The following is a 9,208-nucleotide window of genomic DNA, read 5'->3' on the forward strand; positions in this document are numbered from 1 at the left end:
AGATGATAGAGGCTCCCAAGGACGTCTCTGCAAAAACGCCTGCTCCCGAGGACGTCTCTGCAGGAACCCCAGCTATGGAGCGCGGATCTGCCGGTACCCCTGCTTTCGAGGATAACCCCCTCAGGTCCGGGGAGATTTTTTGGGGGGGGTTATGGGTAGGGGCTGTTAGCCTCAAATCACAGGACATGGGAGATGAGGCTAACAGGGTCGCATCTTAGGGGGAACTACGGTTAAAGAAGTCCCTCGAGAGTGCGCCCATCAGTGCCCCTAGACCCGCTAAATCCACAACTCGTGCTTGGCGAGCAGCACGAGCACCTGCCTCGATGGACGTCTCTGCTCCTGTCCTCGTGAGCGCGGTGTCTCCAGCCGCTCCTGTCCTCATGAGCGCGGTGTCTCCAGCTGCTTCTGTCTTTGTGAGCGCGGCGTCTCCAGCCGCTTCTGTCTATATATATATATATATATATATATATATATATATATATATATATATATATATATATATACACAGTGTTCCTGGGGTAATAAAACTACATGTTAAATTCCAAAAATTTTTAAGGGTATGTGAAATTCTAATAAACAGTGATAGTGAACTTTTATTAATCTGAAAATTGTCCTGAAGTATTTGATGTGTATGAACTTTGGATACTTCAACTTGGCTTTCGAATACCATTTTAATAATTGTTCAGGGTCTAAATTCTCATATTTATTCAGTTGTGTTTATAATTGTTTGCCATTTTTCCATTACACATGCACAAACTTTCATAACTTCTGTTGTATTTTGCATATTTTTCAATAGGAGACAGACCTGGATGGCACGAACGCCGGTCTAGCATCTGTACTCTGTAAATTATGCATCCATGTTGCAATGTGCAGAATGAGGCTGTAGACATTCATGAAAAAGGAGTTGCCAAACATGCAGTATATGAGTTTGATCTCTGTTTTGATTGCACAAATACTACAGATGCTACAGAGGCGTGAACACAGTTAAAGATGATTATTTACATTTCTGTGAGATTTCACAGATCCAGAAGCTTAGATACTGTTACCGTTCCAAAGCACTGTAAAAAAGAAGAATGCATTATACTCCCAAATATCTAAATACAAACAGGCCCTACTTTTTTGGTATGATTTAGGTGTCCATTTTATATATAAAGCAGTTTGATGTAAGATATAATAATCAACATTGAACACTTAGAATTTCTCTTTACTCTGCAACAAAGTCCGTACGTTGAAAACCAGCCTGCTCTGATTTCACTATATTTTTGATGTCATGAATATACATTTGATCTTATCTGTGATGTTTGCCAAAGGAGTGAAATATAGTTTGTAGCCAGCTTTGCTGCCTACAAGTTTTGGATGCTGAAACTCTACTTTCATAATTGTATTAAAACAGACAAAATCACCAGAAGAGCAAGTTTTATATGAACAGTAAATAAGATGAAGACAAACAACACTTCTAAAAGTTCAAAGGCTGGTTCAGAAATCATGAAAACATGTGCAAAAAAAGCAAATCACATGAAGCAAATAGCAAGAAATAAATGTAATTACAACAGTACACTGTCACAATTTTAAAGTCTGTAAACTCTAATGTTCAAAGTAATTAAAAGTTGCACTCAATTTTACAATTATCTTCAATCATTTTTTTTCTTTGAGCTTGTGAAAGTGTAAATGTATGATTTAGCACAGTCCTGTTTGTGGTTTTAAGTAAAAAATAGCTGTATATGAGAGATTTAACTGAATCTATATGTTATGAGTTTATGCAGCACAACGTCTGAAATCACAGACCCAGAACCCGTGTGAAGCAATTTTCAACCAAAGATGGAGGATGGTCTGGGCTTTTATGTGTTTATTTCAGTGGGGGTGGTGGTACAACAGGTAGAATCGGAGTCACACAATGCCAGAGTCCTGGGGTCATGGGTTTGAGACCCACATCAAAACCAGATTTGGCACATTGGATGCCACTTATCACCCGGTCTTAAATATTACCATAAATGTCTTGATCCCTGTGGGGAAACAAGTAGGAAAGGAAGGACATTAGTGTGTAAATTAAGCAAAAGTTAGATGTTAGTTAATATAAACCCATTACAAGAAAGTTGAGATTTTTTTTGTACAATGCACTAAAACAAGTATCTGATTTGCTAATTCTCTTGAAGATTTATTTACTAATAAAAGCACAGAAAACAACAGTAGTTTTGCCGGACCTCCATTAGCCATATAGCCATAGGCACAGAGGTGTTTCTGGCATTTCAAATGCAGGAAAACCCAAATACATGTCATTGTGAAAGGGCAGGTAATACATTGTAATACACTGGGAAAGTTCTTTTTTAAACTGTTCATGAGAATTCATTTGTGAAACTTGGCTCAAAGTTTGTTGCACAGACTGTGCCTTCAGGGGAGTTTTGTGGAATATTTGAAAATGGTGAAAACAAGAATATTGTGCTCTTCACAACTTTTCTGGAGTGTGTTGAAGGCATCAAAATCTAAATGTGTCTATATTCACAAAACACAACCAAGTTGTCAGTTTTGTTAAAGACTATTAACAAATCACAGATTCTTGCTTTACTGCAATGTACCAAATGTTCTAACTTTACTGGAAACAACATTGTAAATTATTATGTAAAAAAAAAACTTTGTGTAAATGCAAAAGTAGTCCTTACTTTTCGGTTTGTAAAGTTCATTGGTGATGAGTCCACAGGCCCAGTTGACTCTGAGAAAAACACATTTTGAACGATACTGTTATAATCATCTAACCCCAGATATGGTATAGCCATGTTTCATTGAAGTATATATTAACAAGGACACCTATATCATACCTAAATCATAGGTATCATGCCTGGATCATACAAAAATGTTTACTTTATAAGGTGCACCAGTTATTATCAGCCACACAATCAGCTAACCAGACGGAAGTGGTTCCAGTTTTTGAGAGATTAAAATGTTACTGCTGCTTCTCAACATATTTACTGGTTTCGAAGGTAGAGATTAACACACTCTCATGGCTGTATCTTTAATGTGAGTTGCAAAATAGAAAGTGTTTTCTTATCACTCTTTTCAATCAATGGAAATGTAAATCAGCAGCAGTAAGAATTTCATCGGTCAAAAGCATACCTTCTTTTGATTGGTTGATAACCCCTGGCTTGTTGTTGTGATGAAATCTGAAAAAAGAGCCTAAAAATATATTTCCACTATTTCCATGTTTCCCAAATATCATTTTTACTCCAGTTAGACCAATCCTTCTCTTACTTTGCTTGTACCACACTGTCAGGAGGACCAAAAGAACGAGGAATACTCCAGAAAGGATGACGAAGACCATGAGTGTGGGATAGATGCCGTGCTGTTGCTCCTGAGCTCTGCTGTAGTAAAAGGAAAGATGCTGCAGTCCACTCTCTATATGGACCTGGCAGGTGTAGTTGGTGTTGGGCAAGTTTGCAGGAATAGAGGACGATGCTCTTGCGAAGCCACTGTGAACAGACACATCAGAATCACTGATGTTTTCTGGAAAAATCCATTCCACTTTTTGAGAAGGTCTTCCTTTAACTTCACAGGTAACAAACTGCTCTCCTGATGGAAGTGTTCGTAGGTAGATGCTTTCCAGTGACTGAGGCACTGCAGTGGACAAAAAAAAAACATCCTGCTTTATATAAGATGTGATTCTTGGATTTTTGTATCTCAGAAAAATGTCCAAAGATATTAAAACAACAACAACAACAACAAAACTCCTTCTCACCATGGATGTTTAAACTGGTTCCTTTTTCAGTTTCATAGGTTTCTTGCTTCTAAATCAATTCAACACGACAGAAATACTTTTCTACATCCACATATGAGATGTTTTTAATCCTCAAGGAAGCATTGTTTTGTCTTGGGTTGCCAGCTAATGAATACCGTCCAATAGACCCTGTGCAGTTCTGTTCACTTTCTGCTGCATTTCCATTGCTTACACACTGGAAAATTATTGGCCCGTGGTAATGGGTTGTGGTTCTCCAAATGACTGTGATCTTATCCTGGTAGTCTTTATATGGAGTTGTAAAATGGCAGGGAAGGATGGCATCTTCATCAATGGATTGGTTGACAACTTCAGGTACAGTCATTGACCAGTTATTACCTGCCATGAGGCCTAAAGTAACAAGAAGATTCATGTTGATATGGAACTAAACACGCATGCTTTAAAAAAAATAATAAAACAAATGAAAATAAATAAATAAATAAATAAATAAATGTTGACATGAAACTAAAAATGCGTGCATAAAAATTCTGAATTATGAAAAAATACAACTTCTTACTTACTATTTAAAAAAAAATAAAAAATAAAAACGCAATGACTACATGTTTAAATATTGATTGATTCATTCATTAACTTTATTATATACATATGTACATTGCTGACACAGAGAAAATACACTATAATATAATAATACAATATCATACATTATACAATATCATTATATAATTATTATATAATCATTATATAATATAAACATTTTAATTTGTTAAACAGTAAATCCCAGCATAAAAACCACACAGAATAAACCTGAGGTAGACATAAAAATATTCATAAAAATATCATACCTGAGGAGAACAGAGGAAAGAACATTATTATCTGGAAAGGCTTCATCTTCTAAATTCACAGCTGATGCTGGGGGTAAAGCTCCAAATACGAGGTTAACTTATTCAGGCCCCTCCTTCAATTCAACCACAAGATAACTATCAGTTTGAGGTCAAAATGCTGCATTTACTGATGGGAACACAACACATAAAAATCAAGGTATATTAAATAAGGTTTATTTGAATACAAAAGAATGTCACATATGCGACAAACCTGCATTTTTAAGAAAATGGAGGAAATTTTAGCAGTGTGGGGTCAGTACAGGAGAGCGAACGAGGGGAATGAGATGAAGACTTGTCAAATAAAGATGAAGTTGAGCTACTGTGATTCTGCTCAAGGCTCGGAATATTAAACACAAAGATATACACACACACCAATAATATAAAATATAAAGTGGGTTTAATACTTTGGCAGCTGCAGGAAATTGGGAGAGGCTGGGACTCATGGGGGAGCTCCCTGTGTGCACCAGGCTCCCTTCTGTTCATGGTTTTAGGGGTTTTGTTTTGTAGTTATTTACCGTGTGTGTGTGTCTATGTGTGTTTTTGTGTGTGTGTTCAGTTGGTGCTTAGATGAGAGGCTGTCGGGGGGTCACCGCCTGTGGAAGTACGTCTGCTGGCATGTGGTGTCCCTGAGTCTCGCTACACACCAAGCAGAAATACTGCCATTGTCACTAGTTCTTGATCATTACACTCTAGGGCCAATAAACATATATTAGTGTTTAGGGGATTACAGACCAGTGAACTGCGCTCAATTGTCTGAGAAAATACAAATGACACATGTCACATATTCCACAGCTACTTTATAATCAAACTTTACTCTCTTCAGAATGTAAGATGGTACGGGAAATGAATACGCAGCTCAGATAAAGGTGGAACAGAACAGATGTTACAGGTGAAAATGTGTTAGAGTTTGTGTCATAAACACAATTTAGCTTCGTAAAATGGACTATTTAAGGTGGAATGGCAGTTCAAACACGAAGCTAAACTCATTATCATAAAGTTGTCTGCTCACAGTGGAATGATGTCATCAAAACTGGTAGAGATTTTTATTCATTTAAAGCAGAATGGGACATTTGAAGTCAGTGAATTCAGCCCAAGTGTTTATTTAATACAAAACACATTAGAATTCCACATCTTTTAAAGGGAAAGAAGACTTTGAATCAGATTTTGGTGAGTAATAAGCAAAGGTCAAACTTGTAGTCTACTTTAATAACTTATTAATGTTACCACACGAGTACAGTAGAGGGGTTATTGTTATTCTTATTATTATTATCATTATTATTTAATATTTACACAAAAATTGTTTGAATACAGCTTTGTTCTGAATAAAGTTTGGACTTTAACAGAATTAAATATTATTGCACTGCAGTAAATTCAAATTTTAACCAATCCATGGCAGTAAACACACACGCACGCACACACACACACACACACTAGAGATTAGAGGTACTGAACACACACCCTTATGCAAGCAGTCCTTCACACATCCTTCACTTCACCCACCCCCAGTTTTCCTTCAGGTATAATTTGGTCTGTGGATCATTCTAAGTGCTGCAGTGACACTGGTGGTGATGTGTTAGTGTGTGCTGTGCTGGTACAAGTGGATCAGTATAGTATTAATGTATTAATGGTCAATAGCAGTTTGTCATTATGAATTTGGTTAGACTTATTAATAAATGGTTATTGTTACTGTCCAGAAGACTTTTCCTGTTAAATAATCAAAAACAGTTTCCAATTATACTTTGCATTGATGGTAAATTGATTTTAAAGGAACATTAGATAGTGTTTACTTTAAAATTAAAGCTTCATTGGGCTGCTCTGTCATTGCCACTCTGAGCACTGCAGAAACTGTACACTGCAACCTTTGGAGTTGAGTAGAATACACCCCAAATCTCACCCTTGCCCTTGATTTTAGTCCTGCAAAAATGAATTATATTCTACAACTGTAGGGGCCGCCCAAGAGCAAAAATAATCTTACCTAGTGTCCTTTTAAGAAATGCTTCTTGGCTCTTTGAACTGAATCAACAGCAGAGTCATTTTTAATAAAGTGGTGTGAGATAATCTTCTTAAATTCAACAGATTCTCCACAGTATCCAAATTATTTTCCTAGAACTGTACACCAAGCCAATAAACTCATCTAGGGACATGTATATTTAAGAGTGCAAGACACTGTCGTTGCTTAAGGAGTGGCATGGGAAATGACAGTGTTGATGGTTTCCTGTCTGAATAGTCATTAATGCTGCTTCAGCTGCTCTGCCCACACTTTTCCAAAAGGAAAGTAGGTCTGTTGTCTCAGAGGTGCAGCTTTCAAAAAAAGCCTGGATCCTGTAAAACTGCGGCCCTGCCTACACATACCTGGATATGTTTGAAAACACATCTAGTCCCGTTCTTCACATCCAGAAGTAAATAAAACTTCCAATCACTGAGATATTTCTCAGGGATGGGCAAATCTTAAGCAAGCTGTGCTTAAGCAAGTTCTTATCTCCCCAAATTCGACGAGGTTTATCGCCCCCTTCTGAGCGAATATGCGAACATTTTCCATTTATTTATTTTTTTAAAAGTTGCTTCTGTGGAGGAGGATCTTTTTAAATGTAGATAAATCAATTACATTTTCAGAAATGAGGGGATGAGTAGTTTATTCATTTATTTATTTTCTTTATCCAGTTCCGGGTCGCGACGTGTCCAAAGCCTAGTACCTGGTGTCATGCCCTCGTCCTGTCCTGCCATGCTCTCTCTGCACATTGCTCTTCTGTTATTGTCCTTGTCTCCTCCCATGTCCCGCCTCCTTGTCCTTAATCCTCGTTATCTGTTTCAGGTGTGTCCCATCTGTTCATGTATTTAAGTTCCCTTGTGTCACTTCCTTTCATCTGTCATTTGTTTTGCTATGTTCCAAGTCCAAGTCATTTCGTTTTGTATCCTTCTCATTCCAAGTCATGTCGTGTTGTTTATTTCCTATTCCTAGTCAAGTCATTGTGTTTCCTAGTCATGTCATTTCATTTCATTGTGTTTCCTTTATCCTGTCGTTTCCGTAGTTGCTTGTCTTTTTTTTTTTTTTGTTATATCTTTTGTTTAATTAAAATACTGTGGTCTAGCAAGTGCATCCGCCTTCGTCAGTCCGCCCTGCTAATCGTGACACCTGGAATCAATGGCGCAAAGACAGGAACACACCCTGGACAATGTGCCGGTCCAGCAAAGGGCATTTCACACTAATACTGTCACACACACACTTACACCTGTGGACAGTTTCACAGCAAATCCACCTAATAACGTGTTTTTGGACTGTAGGGGGAAACCGGAGCACTCTGAGGAAACCCAAGCAAACGTGAAGGGAACACTTCACAGTGACAAGCCTCAACCCTGGAAATGTGTGACACTGGCAGTACCTGTTTTGCCACAGTGCTGTCCAGTATGTGTTGTTCTGAAGTTCTGAATAATAAATACATAAATAAATATTAAAAAGAGAGAGTTCAAAAAGAAACATATTAACACAGTTAACGTATCAGAGCCTCCAGTGTATATAGATATGCAAACTGTTTTGATTTTTCATGTACAACTACAAATTCAGCCTACAGCATGTTTAACACTGCTCAATAACACTGGGGTCAGGGAGAGTTTTAGCCTGGATGTCTGTATGAGACACACCAATATAGGTAGATCTCAAAAATAAAATACAAGCTTTTAAAAACCACAAGGTCCTACACTAAACTGTACTGAGTTATTTTCAGAAACCAGAGACCTTCTTTTGGAAGGTAAACATGGAGTTTAGTGTGAAAGAACAGTGTTCTGCAGAAGATTTAACATTAAACATATTGACTTGATTAGAGAGAGAGAGAGCGAGAGAGCATGAGAGAGAAAGAGAGAGGGAAGAGAGAGGGAGGAGGGAGGGAGGGAAGAGAGAGAGGGAGGGAGGGGAGAGAGAAAGAGAGGGGGGGGAGAGATTGAGAGAGAGGAGAGAGAGACAGAGAGAGAGAGAGAGAGAGAGAGAGAGAGAGAGAGAGAGAGAGAGAGAGAGAGAGAGAGAGAGAGAGAGAAGGAGAGCCAGAATGCTGTGTCAGGATGTGGCTAGTGTGGGTGGTCCTCAAATCTCATTTAAGAGTCCTTGTGCTAACCAGTGACCAAGGGCACACATGTTTTACCACACACACTTTCTGTGACAATAATTATGCTTATTACCTTGTTATTTGTTATGTAATTCATTAGTTATTTAATATAAAAAAATCTCTTTACTCCAGTGTGACCCCTGATTGTGTGATGTAGATAAAACTATTAATAGGTGGTAACATAACAGAAATCCACATAAAATACCTTATATTTACGTATTATAATTAACCTTTTTCTCTGGCTGCTGACATTTGAAGTCATGTGGAAAAGCTTGAGTAAATCAGGATTTTTTTTGGTTGATTTTACTTGTGAAAATACGCCCCCTAGTTTTCCAACCAACCTTAACACTCTTTAAACACAGGAAACAAAGTTGACATTTTGTCAATAAAAATGACATTTTTGTTTAAATTCTTAGTCAAAAATATACTTTATTTATGAATTTATATGCATTAAACATATAAATTATGTATATCAATTACACAGTTTACATTTTCAAGAACATTAA

The 9,208-nt window shown here is 37.4% G+C and overlaps 1 pseudogene; it reads right to left on the reverse strand.

The window, feature by feature from the left end:
• Positions 1–214: 214 nt before the first annotated feature.
• LOC136677366 (sialic acid-binding Ig-like lectin 15) lies at positions 215–4,109 on the reverse strand (annotated as a pseudogene).
• Positions 4,110–9,208: the final 5,099 nt, after the last annotated feature.

The sequence above is a fragment of the Hoplias malabaricus genome, chromosome X2 (assembly GCF_029633855.1).
Source record: "Hoplias malabaricus isolate fHopMal1 chromosome X2, fHopMal1.hap1, whole genome shotgun sequence".
NCBI lineage: Eukaryota > Metazoa > Chordata > Actinopteri > Characiformes > Erythrinidae > Hoplias > Hoplias malabaricus.